Below are 15,332 nucleotides of genomic sequence, written 5' to 3'. Positions count from 1 at the left end.
AATTTTCTCAACATAATTGTTAGTAATTTTTCTCCATAAAATGTGTCCGTATTTTATTGCAAATGTAAAACAATCAATACATAACAGTATAAAGTTTCAAAAGTACTTACTTCATAATCACCTTAATTTTACTATTATAGATTTCATCTTACATTGTCTGTTTTTATGAAAGCATGTGATTCAAATGCTCTGTTACTTCTATTACTCTATAGAGTATTGAAAATCAACGTATTTTTAAAAACTAAATGACTGGTGGGCTGATGATAAATGTTATTTAATGAAAGACAAATATTACTTTTTAAATGTTTTAAAATATAACTAATATGTGAGAATTGATATTTTTATAAATATGGAGTTTTTATCCTCCAGAAAATTTAATTATCTCACCTTTTAAAATTTATGCTGCTATAAGGGCCTTCTGTTTTGCAACATTATTGGAAATACAGTCTCTAAATCTTCATTTTAAAACTTGGCTTTTAAATTGAAAAATCTAAAAATATGGGCTTTTAGAAAAACTTCTGGAGTTAAGGGAAGAAAATTTATAAGAATGAATGAAGTTACAATATTCTAAGACAGAAAATGACAGGTTGCTGTCACTGATGTACAAGCTAGACCAATCTGTTTGGGTCAATGTGCGAATGTTGACTTAGAAAAGAGATATAGCAGGAAAGCAAAAGTTTTGTACACTAGAAAGCCACTTGGCAGTCTGAACTTTTCAGAGGAGATGGGTGGGGCTTATGGATTCTTTAAAAAAGCAAAGTCATCACACTTTTAATATAGCATATAGGGCTTTCTTTAGTAAAAACGTATCTTTCTCCTAAATCAACATTTAGACTTATAGTCAACTATAAAAAGAAAGGCTGACTACCAATTAACTGACTCTTTTATACCACCCAGGCAAGCTTCTCAGTTACATTTGTTATTTTAGAAAAGTACATGTTAGACTGAAGAGGGAACCCACATGGGTTTTGGCATTCTTCTTTTCTCCTCAAATAAAACATGAAAAGCTGTATTGAAAAGAAGATCAAATGATGAACAAACTGAATTTGTTATAATTGTTGTTAACATTATCTAATAATTTTGTTTCTTCTCACAAAGTTTAAAAAACAGTGTTAATTCAGTTCATACCATTTGAATTACAGTGAGATGCTTCAAAAGTGTCAAGTTAAACGAGTATACAAAAATGAGTTCTAAAATACAGATTTATTCAAATTAAAACTTTCATTCCAATGCTATGTTAAAATATTAACTTATAGAATAAATACACAGAGATTACTCACCATATGCCAGGTAGTCTTCTAGGTGCTGAGACCCAAAACTGAACAAAAGAAAACCCAGCCATGGACAGGTTCTACACATGTTATATAAAACCTTCCATGAACATCTCTGTGCTTGGAATTGGAACTTTAAGGAGCTTGCCACCAGAATTTTATTCAGAACTTACCAATAAGGATCTATATAATTCAAATGAACTCCATTTAAGTTTTTTATGGCTTTATTTCCATGTGTGCTATAGGGTGGAGAGGAAGTATCCTGTGGTGGTTAAGCACGCATGCTCCGAAGCCAGGTGGCCTGCCACATTGCTTCCTCTCTGTGCAACACTGGGCCCTCTCTGACCTTTGGTTTCCTCGTCTACAAATGGAAGGTTATGATGATATCTACCTTCTAGATTGTTATAAGGAATAAATTAAATAACACTTGTGTGGTACTTAGGCTAAAACTTACATTATAAGCACTCAACAAATGTTCATTATTATTATTGCTTAAGCTGAGGGAATAGCTAGATAGCACCAGATTCTTAGGTGTACTGCATGAGAGAAGGACCGGGGGAAAAAAATCCATATTGTTTGCATTCTCTTCTTAGAAAACAAGAAAGCGAAACATGAATGGAAGGATTTGTGCTTGTCGTTCTAACATCTGGCATAATTTTAATCAAAGAGGAGGACTACATGTCTCATTAAGTTTCTACTATTATTTTTCACCAAATTAAAATAAAAACACTGTCAGACTTCAATTTTCAAAAGAAGCTCAAACTATATATGTATAATTTCCACTTCTAACCATTTTATGATCCAATTCTTATGGTAATATTTGGGAAGAATCTTCCCTTTGGGGATCTCTTTCTCATTCTGCATCACCTTTATTACTATTCTTTAAAGAAAATGTATAGTTTGTTAGCAATAAAATTATGGAAAATGGCTTTTGGTCCACTTTGGAAATAAACTTGAATAGCAAGCATGAGAAATATTTTGGAGAGTTTTTCTTTTAAGTGGCAAGCTATTGTTCTATTATGGATATAGCCAAGGTTAAAGAAGTTCCATATGGCTTGAGCAGTAGTAACACCACCAATAATTAAAGGCTGCCCCAATGTCTCTACTTAGCTATGACACTATAACCATAATTATTTTAGGACTGAAATGAACTATAGTTTTTCTCTAGTCTAACCTACCATTTAACAGTTGAAGAAACTGAGGCTTAGTTAGATAAATTTGCTGACCTAAGACCACTTGGCAAGTTGGCAATGGAAAAGGGAATGCAATTCACATCTCCTGCCACTCATAACAACACCCTTGCCCTTGAACATTGGCATCTTGCAATAATGGAAAAGGTATACATCTTGAGCATTTTGTTCAATTACTTTTCCTTTATTTTCTCTAGAAAATATAACTATGAAGAATTATAATATAAGTGAAGATAATGGGAATCTGGATTAATTTTTACTTTCAGTTCATGTATATTCTGACCCATATAAGAATTCATCTTTTTCCTCCCCCTTGAAAATCTGTTATATTTTTCTCTTCCACTTAAAAGTTTTAACAAATAATAAATGAGTGTCTCAGAAACATACATAATGACATGCATTGTTTTCATGTTGTGTTTTTTTATATCACTTCAAAAATTTTAAGTAAAATTTATAATTAAGTTTATAATTTATAAATTTATGTAAAATTTATAATTTATGGGTAATATAGCAAGTACTATTTTCTTCCCATTATTCCCCTTAGGCACATGGAAATTGGGGATAGACTTTAAGTATGATTTTAAAAGTTAACATGAAGGTAAATAAGTTTATTTGACATAAACACACTCTCTCATAGATTAGCTATAATAGAAGCTGTTTAATCTATCTCTGTATATATATGTTTATCCCTTAGTCAATTGTGTGTTCCAAATAAATCATTTTGGTTTTCTTCCCCATTTTTAATCTTCAGAGTTTTCTTCCCAAAGAACAAAAGTCAATAAGCATATTACATGTTATGCATTAAACAATTAACTGAATGGATTAAGATAGTTTTATTTTAGCCTAACTCTTAAGCAGGAAAAGAGATTCAATGTTGCCTCTTCAGTTTGAATTGGTTAGCTTTATGTGTAGGCAAAAAGGCAATTGCAGTTATATTATCTGATTATTTGTAAGAATTAAGATAAATTAGTGCTCTAAACGGAGTCAGTCAACCCTCTTCCATTTCCCTTTCTAGTAAATAGAATGAAGACAAGATTATTTTCAGAAAAACATTCAGAAAGCTCCAGACTGGCTCTTTGAGTAGGGAGGTGGTTTACTGGGCATCTGGGTGGAGCATAGAAGCACTGAAGTAGAGGAGGGAGAAGTGACAAAAAAGTATATATTTGCGAGATCTATTATTTGTCTGGCCTTTAACATAAATGAATGGTCTTTCTTCTTAGGTTTTCATGACACATTCTCTTTGGGCATGCTTCAACTAGACATGTGTAAATAAGATTTGTTTTAACATATTTTCACTCCATGTTTGTATGTAGACACTGAGTACACTAGTTAAAATAACTGACTTTGCTGCCTTAAACATTTCATCAAGTCAGTTGGAGCTTCCACTCCATCAAGACATGGAGTTTGCCCATGCTTGAGACCTGCTCTGTAATATTTCTTTATAATTTCAGCTATGACTTTGCTCATGCTGGTACAGAATTTAATGCTCACTATTTGATTACTGTTGAAACTTTGCAATTTATAGTAGCTTTTACCATTATATCATGGCCATTCATGTTTCTTATATTTCTTTTAGCCTTAAATGCCACCTTTTTTGGTATTAACATTGAGTCTTCTACTTTCTTTGTTTGCATTTTTTCTTATCTTTTTGTTCACTCCTTGACTCTCTAATTCTCCTTACCAATTGTTTTAAGCATGACTGTGTAAACATTAAGTACATTGGTGTTATGTTTACCCAATGTGATGGTCTACCTTTAATGGCAGAATTCATTCCATTCTCAGAGTAGAGATCAGTATATCTCAGGTTTACTACTGGCTTAAATTTCTTATTATTTTTTTCTCTTATTGTTTTATTTGAACAAATTACTATTTATGTTATCTTTTGTTTTTGTTTCAGTTATAGTTTTCCATTCTGTTAATGGTTTCCCCTTTTCTTGCTCTTCTTATTAGATATCTATGACTCTACTATTATTTTAAGAAGATAAACTATGCTCTCAGTTGAGATAGACTGTCTTACTCAGCCAACACTCAGTTTTCTTTGATATCTTTCTCATTCCTCAAAACAATAACAAAGGAAGATGTAAACCTTAGAAAAAATTATATTAGGTCTCTCCACTATTTGCAAGATGCCATTTCAATTTTAAGATTTTTTATTTTTTAAGACTGAGTCTTGTTCTATCACCCAGGCTGGAATGCAGTGGCACGATCATAGCTCACTGCATCCTTGAACTGCTAGGCTCAGGTAATTCTTCCACCTTGGCCTCCCACAGTATTGGCATTACAGATGTGAGTCACTACATCTGGCTGCCTCAAGACTTTTTTTTTTTTTTTTTTTTTGAGACAAAGTCTCACTCTGTCACAAGGCTGGAGTGCAGTGGCAGTGATCTCGGCTCACTGCAACCTCCACCTCCCAGGTTCAGGTGATTCTCCTGCCTCAGCTTCCCGAGTAGCTGGGACTACAGGCGTGCACCACCACACCCAGCTAATTTTTGTATTTTTAGTAGAGACGGGGTTTCACCATGTTGGCCAAGATGGTCTCGATCTCTTGACCTCGTGATCCACCTGCCTCAGCCTCCCAAAGTGTTGGGATTATAGGCATGAGCCACTGCACCCGGCCAGCCTCAAGATTTTTTAATTTAGCATTAAATAACCTACTAGATTTTATTTATTAAGATAGAAAAAATAGATTGAAAAAAGATAATGAGTAAATAAATAGGTGAACGAATGAATGGATAGGTGGATAGGTCCATAGATCACCACCTTCCTTCTCCCTCTTGTTTCTTGAATTCCCTTTTGATCAGTGTGAGTATTTTTTCAAGTAATTTTTTTCATGCAGAGTATTTGTGTGGTACATATTCTAAATTCGTGTGTATTTTAAAGTAAATAATATCTCCGGTTGCCATAGAATTCTTGAGTTATAAATCCTTTCCCCCTTTTTAGTGTCAACTATTACTAATAAGAAATACCATGCCAAACATACTTTCTCCACAAACCTTGCAGACAACTTTTATTTCTATTTGGAGGTGTCTATATTTAAAAAACTTTTGACTTTAGGAATTTCATCAGGATAAAATGTTAGATTTGTTTCTTTATTCATCAATTTAGTTTAGAACTCTTAAAGTCCTTTTGCTGCACAGACTTTAGTTTTTTCTCCATGTCAGGGGAATTTTCTTAAATAATTTATTCAATTACTGTCTCTCCTATTTCTGTTTTTTTTTCTTCTGAAAATTCTATCATTTATGTTGTATCTCATGAATCTAGCCTTCAGTCCTTTTATCTTTTCCCTCATGATAGCCATCTCTCTATAGTTTTGCTTTGTCATTAGAAATGTTACTTGTACTTGACCTCTTAAGTTACTTAATATGACTTTTATATTGGCCATTCTCTTTCAGTTCAACCATTATATTGCTTACCCTAAAATAATGATTTTTTGTTTTATTTTGCTTTGCTATTGTTTTAGCACAAGACAGACTTGAAACTCAAGTGTACTGAATGCTATATGTTGTATTTTTATCTCTCCCCACAAGCAGTTTTGCTTCACTGCAAATATGCCCTGATTATTCTGCCTGATCATCCTTTCTGACTGGTGGGAAATTTTAGATAGGTTGTTATTTCTGACTTCTTGTCTCATGCAGCTCAGATCTAGAGGTTGGAGCTTCCTAAGAGTTTAGAATCCCATTGCTAAGAAAAGCAGAATAGTTCTGACACTCACAGTTTAGAGGGTTGCCTGTTTCTTGCCAAAGCACCTGGAGGAATTCTCTTTACTCTCTAGCTCCCCTGAACTCTTTCAGCTTCTAGGGACAGGAGAACTCATTCATCACTGCCCCTCCCAATCTTCTAGGGGCCAGAGGCACCTTATATATTCATTCAGAAGAATGTCACCCTTCTTATTATGGTTTCCCAAAATATAAGAGAGCAATTATGAAAAAAATGAAAGAATCATAGGATAGGTCCAGAAGATATAAAGCTTCTTTCTTCCTTCCACAAATCTGTGAAAGCTAAAGTCTTCCTACAGTCTACTTCTTTATTCTCCTTTTTCCCAGGCAATAATGCTTTACTCTAGTAGCTTGCCCTGCCACAGTTCTTTCTGCTGTGATTTTAACAGACATCATATCCCAATTATACCAGTTTTCCATGGGTTCCAAAGTCTCTTGCATTAATAGAGTCAAATAGCTTGGAATAGGAGTTGATAAAAAAGAGAAGGTGGCCCAGCTGCTGCCAGAATCTCTGCTCATGGTATCTATTTTCTGTAACACTCCTATGGTGAGCTGATCAAATCCTACTAGTGAGTGAGTTCTCGTGAGATCTGGTCATTCGAAAGTGTGCAGTACCTCGCCACTCATTCTCCTGCTCTTGCTTACATGTGACAGGCCTTCTCTCCCTTTGCCTTCTGCCATGATTGGAAGCTTCCTGTGGCCTCTCCAGAAGCAGATGTCGCTATGCTTCCTGTAGAGCCTGCAGAACTGTGAACCAGTTAAACTTCTTTTCTCATAAATTACCCAGTTTCAGGTATTTCTTTAAAGCAATGCAAGAAGGAACTAATCCACTGCTCCAGAAAAGATATCATATATGACACAGCATCTACAATTAAGGCATAAATTTACTTGAGTTACGGTGGCTCACTTTCATGCTCAAAGATCCATCTGACTTTTTTATGTTGGTGAATAAATGGCGATATCATCGGGACTACCTCCCATGGATCCTTAGGTCTTTAATAATGGCACTAACTGTGGCTATTTTTCCAGAATAAAGTATTATTTTGGATTTACTCTCTTGACTGTAGAGTACAAGGGTAATTTCAGAGGCTTCCATTTGGGATTTCTTCTTACAATATCCCCTACCTCACAGGCCAAGGAACCAGACTGGGATTGTTTCCAATAATAAGGTGTGTTTACTTTAATTATATATTGAGGACCAAGAAAATGATCATCCATGGCCCTAGTAGACCCACCGTGAGCTGGACCTGTTCTAGAACCTGCATTTATTATTCAGCCCTCATTCACACCTAATCTAATATAGCTGCCATGGTATTTCTTCCAGCCCCTGTTTATCTAGGTCAACTCAAGTCCTACATGAAACAGTCCTTGAACTATTTCAGTGTTCCCTTTCCCCAGTGAACAATTACCTAAGCAAATGGCCACAGACCTTTTGGGGAAGGACTAGAGAATTTTTACCTAAATACTTTTCATGGTAATGTTGGGTCCTTCCCCTGAGGAGTTGGTATCTCCTCCCATCAGTGGGTTCCTGGACTGAAAACTGCTACAAGTTCTGCAGTAGGAAAGAAATTGTGACTCTTTATTGAGGCAACTGCCCTTAAATTCCTGTTCATCCCTCTGTGGTTTTCGTGGCTTGTACAGACTGAGCTAGACTGTGTAGCAGGAGAATATCACAGGTACGATGAACACATTTGGAAATATGTGACCTCATTTGTGTCTTCATCTGTTGAGTAGTTAACATTATCCAGCTCCTCTGGACCTCAGCTGCAAAAATGCATCTTGCCCACCTGGAAATAACTTCAGAGTGCCTACACTATTCTAGCCACTGCAGCCTCCTCTTACCTACTGAGGAGAGCTGATCTAGCATTGCCCTTGGGAGTTTCTCTACTCTTAGATTTCTTACTAACATGATGTGTTTCTACTAACATAGGTTAGTAGAAACAAACAAACACATGGTGTGTTGCTTGAGGTTAGTAGAAACAAACAAACACATGGTGTGTTGCTTGAGTGTGACCAGTCTCAGATTCCATTGTGTATGACACAGTTTCACCAGCTCTCAGTCGCTTCATCTCCTCAACAACTGACTCACTGATAGTGTTCTGCCTGTAACTACACCAGGAGTAAGAATAAACAGAAGTGTGTGTGTGTGTGTATGTATGTGTGTGTGTGTCTGTGAAGAAGGGCAGAATTGTGGTGGGAAAAGATCTGTATCTCAAATATACTTTTTCCTTCTATAGAGCACCTTCTGACTCACCCATTTACTATAATCTAATACTGAGATAAAGTGTAACTTTCTCAGCTTCCTTCAAGGTTAATTTTCAGAGATCTGAACATGCACACTGACATGAGCTGTCAGAATATATCTTGATTTCTAAAATGTATTTAATCAGTTTTCCAAGATATTCCTGCAGATAAAATGAATGAATGTTGAAAGAATAATAATAAAGTTATTATTCCAGTTATGAATAACCACACCCAAAGAATACCAAGCTTTGAATCACTGTCAGCCTTGAGTTAGGTTTCTTGTGACATGCATTGGATACTGTCTTATTCAACATTTTAATCAATGGCTTGGATAAAAATAAAGGTACACTTATAAAAGCAAAGTCGGATGAAAAATGCTAAGATTTAAAAATAGAGTAAAGTTGTATTAGTCCATTTTCACACTGTGGATAAAGACATACCCAAGACTTGGAAGAAAAAGAGGTTTAATTGGACTTACAGTTTCACATGGCTGAGGAGGCCTTAGAATCATGGCAGGAGGTGAAATGCACTTCTTACATGGTTCAGCAAGAGAAAATGAGGAAGATGCAAGAGTGGAAACCCCTGATAAAACCATCAGATTTCATGAGACTTATTTACTACCACAAGAACAGCATGGGGAAAACTGCCCCCATGATTCAAATTATCTCCCACTGGGTCCCTCCCACAACACATGGGAATTATGGGAGTACAATTTAAGATGAAAATTGGGTGGGGACACAAAGCTAAACCATATCATTCCACCCTTGGCCCCTTCAAATCTCATGTCCTCACATTCCAAAACCAATCATGCCTTCCCAACAGTCCCCCAAAGTCTTCATTCATTTCAGCATTAACCCAGAAGTCCACAGTCCAAAGTCTCATCTGAGACAAGGCAAGTCCCTTCCACCTATGAGCCTGTAAAATCAAAAGCAAGCTAATTTCTTCCTAGATACAATGGGGGTATAGGTATTGGCTAAATACAGCCATTCCAAATGGAAGAAACTGGCCAAAACAAAGGGGTTACAGGGCCCATGCAAGTCCAAAAATCCAGTGGGGCAGTCAAATTTTAAAGCTCCAAAATGATATCCTTTGACTTCAGATCTCAAACCCACATCACACTGATGCAAGAGGTGGGTTACTATGGTCTTGGGCAGCTCTGCCCCTGTGGCTTTGTGGGGTACAGCCCCCCTCCCAGCTTCTTTCATGGGCTGGTGTTGAGTGTCTGTGGCTTTTCCAGGTGCATAGTGTAAACTGCCAGTGGATCTACCATTCTGGGGTCTGGAGGACGGTGGTCCTCTTCTCACAGCTTCACTAGGTGGTGCCCCAGTAGGGACTCTGTGTGGGGGCTTCAACCCCACATTTCCCTTCTGCACTGTCCTAGCAGAGGTTCTCCATAAGTGCCCCGCTCCTGCAGCAAACTTCTACCTGGGCATCCAGGCATTTCCATACATCTTCTGAAATCTAGGCAGAAGTTCCCAAACCCCAATTCTTGACTTCCGTGTACCTGCAGGCTCAACACCATATGGAAGCTGCTAAGGCTTGGGGCTTGCATCCTCAGGCCATGGCCCAAACTCTATGTTTAGCCCCTTTCAGCCATGGAAGGAGTGGCTGGTATTCAGGGCACCAAGTCCCTAAACTGCACACAGCACAGGGACCCTAGGCCCTTCCCATGAAACCATTCTTTCCTCCTCGGCCTCCAGGTCTGTGATGGGAGAGGCTGCCACAAAGGTCTCTGACATACTCTGGAGACATTTTCCCCCATTGCCTTGGGGATTAACAGTTGACTCCTTGTTACTTATGCAAATTCCTGCAGCTAGCTTGAATTTCTCCTCAGGAAATGGGATTTTCTTTTCTATCGCATTGTCAGGCTGTAAATTTTCTAAACTTTTATGCTCTGCTTCCCTTTTAAAACTGAACGCCTTTAGCAGCACCCAAGTCACCTCTGGAATGCTTTGTTGCTTAGAAATTTCTTCTGCCAGATACCCTAAATCATCTCTCTTAAGTTCAAAGTTCCACAAATCCCTAGGGCAGGGGCAAAATGCTGCCAGTCTTTTTGCTAAAACATAACAAAAGTCACATTTGCTCCAGTTCCCAACAAGTTCCTCATCTCCATCAGAGACCACCTCAGCCTGGACCTGACTGTCCATATTGCTATCAGGCTTTTGGTCAAAGCCATTCAACAAGTCTCTAGGAAGTTCCAAACTTTCCCACGTTTTTCTATCTTCTTCTGAGCCCTCCAAACTGTCCCAACCTCTGCCTGTTACCCATTTCCAAAGTTGCTTCCACATTTTGGGGTATCTTTTCAGCAACACCCCACGACTGGTACCAATTTACTGTATTAGTCTGTTTTCATGCTGCTGATAAATACATACCCGAGACTGGGAAGGAAAAGAGGTTTAAATGGACTTACAGTCCCACATGATTGGGGAGGCCTCCGAATCATGGTGGGAGGTGAAAGGTACTTCTTACATGGTGGTAGCAAGAGGAAATGAGGATGATGCAAGAGAGGAAACCCCTGATAAAACCATCAGATCTCATAAGACTTATTCACTACAAAGAGAACAGTATGGAGGAAATCACCTGCATGATTCAAATTATCTCTCACTGGGTCCCTCCCGTAACATGTGGGAATTATGGGAGTATAATTCAAGATAAGATCTGGGTGGGGACACAGAGCCAAACCATATCATTAGTCATAGTACAAAATTAATAAGATGAAACTTAGAGAAGAACACCATCTTAGAATTATACTGCAGCTAAGATCATGCAGTTTCAAACTGCTGATTGTATAGATGAGGAAACTAATTCCCAGAGAGGTGAAATGATTGACTTAGGGCCACTCAGCTTGCTTGTAACAGAGCCACGATTGAATTCTGGCTCGTTTTTCCAGTGCTATGTGACTATGCCTTGGTTATTCTCACTCAATACTATCCTTAGATAGCCTCCATATTTTGCCTCCAAATTGATTTTTAATTTGCTGAATTCTGAATGCATAATAAAAACTATGCTTATCAATGTGGAGTCCTATATCTAGTCCAAAACAAACAAACATAAATTGTTTGTATTAGTGCAGGATGGACAAGGCAGACATGTGAAAGAGACATTGGTTTTTTGGCAATAATATGTCTCTAAAATGTGATTTGACTTCATAAAATGCTAATTCAGTCTTAAATTGCATCAGTGAACAGGAGGCATTCGGATTGAGGCAGGCTTTTGTTGCATTTTGTTCTGCAATGATCAGAGCACTTCTTTAATGGCCTATCCAGTGCTGGGCAGCACCTTAACAAACTAAAGAACATTAATCATAGGACCATCTGAGTGAAAATCTGGAAATCATGACAGAAATAGAATATTTGTTAAAACTGACATTGAGATTTTTTCACCTAGAGGAAGTAAGCATTTTATTTATGTGTGTGTTTGTTTATTTGTTTGATACAACACATTAGTAAACAGCCATGAAGAAAAAGAGTGATGTATTTGTAATCATGTTCAGTTCTGTCTGAAGTGGTCTGAATTTTCTGTAATAAAGAGAGTCTGGTAAAGCTGAATTTTCTTTCTGATTAAAAACAGCATTAATCCTCTTTGCTTTTGTTAATCTAAAATGATCCAGTGCCTTCTTTTTTCAAAAACCACAAAGAGTTGCATTTATTTGTTTAGTACCTAAATATGTTACCCATTGAGCCAAAAGATATGACCCCCAGAAGCACTTTTATTCTTTCTACTGTTTGGCTGTATAAGCAATCTGTGGTGAATGTTTGAATGTTTCTCAGTTAACCCTTCCAGGGTGTCTATAGATTTAAGAGTTACCCCATTATAGTCACAGGCCTGTGTTAAATCTGTTAAATAATTTTATTTCAAAGCATAATTTATTTTATTAATAAGTAATATATTATTTCTACATAATGTTAGTAAGTAGCTCAAAAAAGACACTAAAAATAAAGTGGGAATTTTATCTTATTTTCTTTAAGTGTCTTGTTCACAAGGAGAATCATTTTAGGTCTTTTAAAAAATACTAGTTGGAAATATTTTATTAGTTAAAACTCTCAAAGACTAATGAGTTGACATAAGAAAAGTTTTTATCCACCTTTCCCAAGTGAAGTATTGAAATTGAAATTGAAAGTATTATTATGAACCACGCAGGAAGCCAATATTTTTAATGTTATCATGTTGAAATAAGACTAATAACTCACACTGATTTTCATCAGTGAAATAAGAGGATAGTTGAGTTCATTTGAAGAGCAAAGTATAAATATTGATGAATGCCTTTTGACTCTGTCATCTAAACTTCAACTTTAATGATAATATTATATGCAGTGTCCACTACTTTATATTTGTAACATGAACAATATATCTAACACAGCATTTTGGTATAAAAATATTTTTAAATTTTTATATAATTCAACCAAATCTCTCTTTAAAGACCCTATGTGATTCATATCAGAAGATGTAATAGTCATCGATTTTGAGTAAGTTTAGGAAATAAAGGTTTAAACTCAGCCATTTCAGATTTTCCTTAAACCTCTTCTCCCTTGAATGCGTCTAATTCAGGGATAGTGAGTCCTAAAGTTGTTGAGAGATGGGTGAGAGAACACTGAGTCCTCGGTCACCAAATGTCTGCTGGTGTCCACAGGGTGCATCACTCTCTGCTGGCCCTTTCTGCCTCCATGGAGTTGTCCAAGTTGCCATCAGTCCACACATTCTCTGTTTTCTCATCCTAATTTCTCTCTTCCTACATTTCTCACACCTTTAAAAGGCAGAAGTCATTTTGAGATGCTCTGCAAAATGCGCACTCTGCAAAATGAGAGACCAGGGAGCTGGATCAGGTTTCGTCTGGATTCAGTATGCTGGTATTTCATGTCAACTATTACCATGGTTCAGGATTATCTAAAACTTTTCTCACCTATCTCTTCCCTTTCAGAAAATGGCAAGGTCTTTTCCGCTTCGCATTCCTTAGCTCTCTCCTGGTGTTCTACCATTCATCTCCTGGAACTGATGCCTCAGCTCTTTCAAGAGACCCTCACCTGAGTCTGACTTTCTTGCTTTCTTTTCCCATTCTCTTTCTCTCCAAGTTTTCAGAGTTGGTTTTTCCTTTATCTTTTTTAAAATTTTAATCTCATCTCCATTTAGAGCAGAGGAAAATGCTTTGCCCTTTTCCAGCTCTTCTCTCTTAAACCTTGGACAGTCATATTTTCATAAAGCCAATAGTTTTCTGACATCATGATTTTCTGGCTCTGTCGTAATACCTCTCCCTTGGGTCACTGGGAGCGTCAAGCCCTGTAGTAGCAAAGGAGTGGGGAAGGGGAGCACCAATGGGTTGAAAGACAATGTGTGTGTGTTGCAGGGGTAGATAGGATGAGTGGGTAGAGAAGCCTGCTTAATATTTTGTAATGTTGTTCTGTTATGTGTGCTTCATCATGCTTATTGGTTTATTAGAGAAAATCAAATGCCTACGTGGAAAGAGAAACAGGTGTCTCTCACTGGAATGTAGCTTCCTGAGGTCAGGGACTTGCTTTGTTTTCTTCTATAACTTTAAAGCCATGCCTGGCACATAGCAGAAGCACTATAAATAAATCCAGGATTAATGGTTTGAAGGAATGCCCATTACATATCTAGATTGAAAGTGTTCTTAGGTTCAGCACTGTGCTTCAGAGCGGGCCTGAAAAGAAATTAAATGAATGAAAGCTCAATCTTAAAACAGGACTAAAGCTTTGATAATTTCAAAATGAGAAATAGGTACATTTTTAGACTGCACCTTTGAAGTGCTAGATATCTCAAGTGGGTCATTTTATGGTTGAACTCTCTGACAAATGTCTAAAATGTGACTACTGTGTTGAAGAATAGAGATTAATGTACTGTAGGCCACATTCCCTGCTGGTTCGCTGCAAATGGGTCTATGAGTGCCATGTATTGATCTTCTCAGCGCTGTGGGTGGCAAGAGCCCCTTGGCTACCACCTTTATCTGACAGAAGCCTCCTCCTTTTTCTCAATTTGTCATCTAAATACATGGAGCAAGCAGGGTTGAGTCTAATGTAAAAAGTCTGACCTATATTCAAGCTAATTTCTTCTAGCCTCAGTTTTTCTCTAAATGATAAATTATCAAGTATATAAATTGACTGCCACATAGGTAACATTCACTAATATCGGTCGTTATTTTTACTTTGTATGTGGAAAGGCTGATTCTGAGCAATGCTGCATGTTACTTGCATGTTAGGTATGAAGTATATGTCAACTTAAGCAGCAAAGACTTTCTCCTCATTTTAAAATATTAATTATTGCAACGAAAGCAGTAGCTTTGTTAAGCTACTTGCTAGAGCCTGAAAATGAATCTATGCTATCGGTGTATAGATGAATATTTCACTTTATATTCTTTTAGTCCATTTCATCTAATACAATAGCTACATCAAATAAATTGGAATTAAAATAAGACCTAGGATAATATATTATTTTACACTATTTTAAATTGAAATTTATTTGTTCTTAACTGTTGTTATACACTCTACTTTTGGTAGTATGTTATGGCATATGCTTTAAGAAAATATTAATGACCTGGGATCTAAAATTAAATGGATGATTTGTTTCAAAGGCAGTTCCAAACTATGAACTAATATGTTTAGTGAGAGATTACTAAGGACTTAAAAAATTCCTTGCTTATTCCTTTTCTCCATTAGGTTTCAATAGTTTATATATGCATAAAATTCTCTCTCTCTCTCTCTCTCTCTCTGTCTGTCTCTTTAAAATAGAGATGGGATCTCACTCTGTTGCCCAGGCTGGAGTGTAGTGGTGTGATCACAGCTCACTGCAACCTTGAACTCCTGGACTCAGGCAATTATTCTGCTTCAGCCTCCTTAGTAGCTGGGACTACAGGTGCACACCACCATATGAAATTAATTTTTTAAGCTCTTTGTAGAAAC

General features: G+C 36.9%; 1 long non-coding RNA gene across 1 annotated transcript in view; it reads left to right on the top strand.

Annotated features, from left to right (window-relative positions):
* Positions 1–15,332, top strand: part of LOC129016614 (uncharacterized) — a 57,935-nt gene that overhangs the window by 3,383 nt on the left and 39,220 nt on the right. The window lies entirely within an intron of this gene.

This window comes from Pongo pygmaeus, chromosome 1 (assembly GCF_028885625.2).
Source record: "Pongo pygmaeus isolate AG05252 chromosome 1, NHGRI_mPonPyg2-v2.0_pri, whole genome shotgun sequence".
Classification (NCBI taxonomy): domain Eukaryota; kingdom Metazoa; phylum Chordata; class Mammalia; order Primates; family Hominidae; genus Pongo; species Pongo pygmaeus.
Note: the sequence above shows the minus strand (reverse complement) of the source record. Positions and strands in the feature narration are given on the sequence as shown.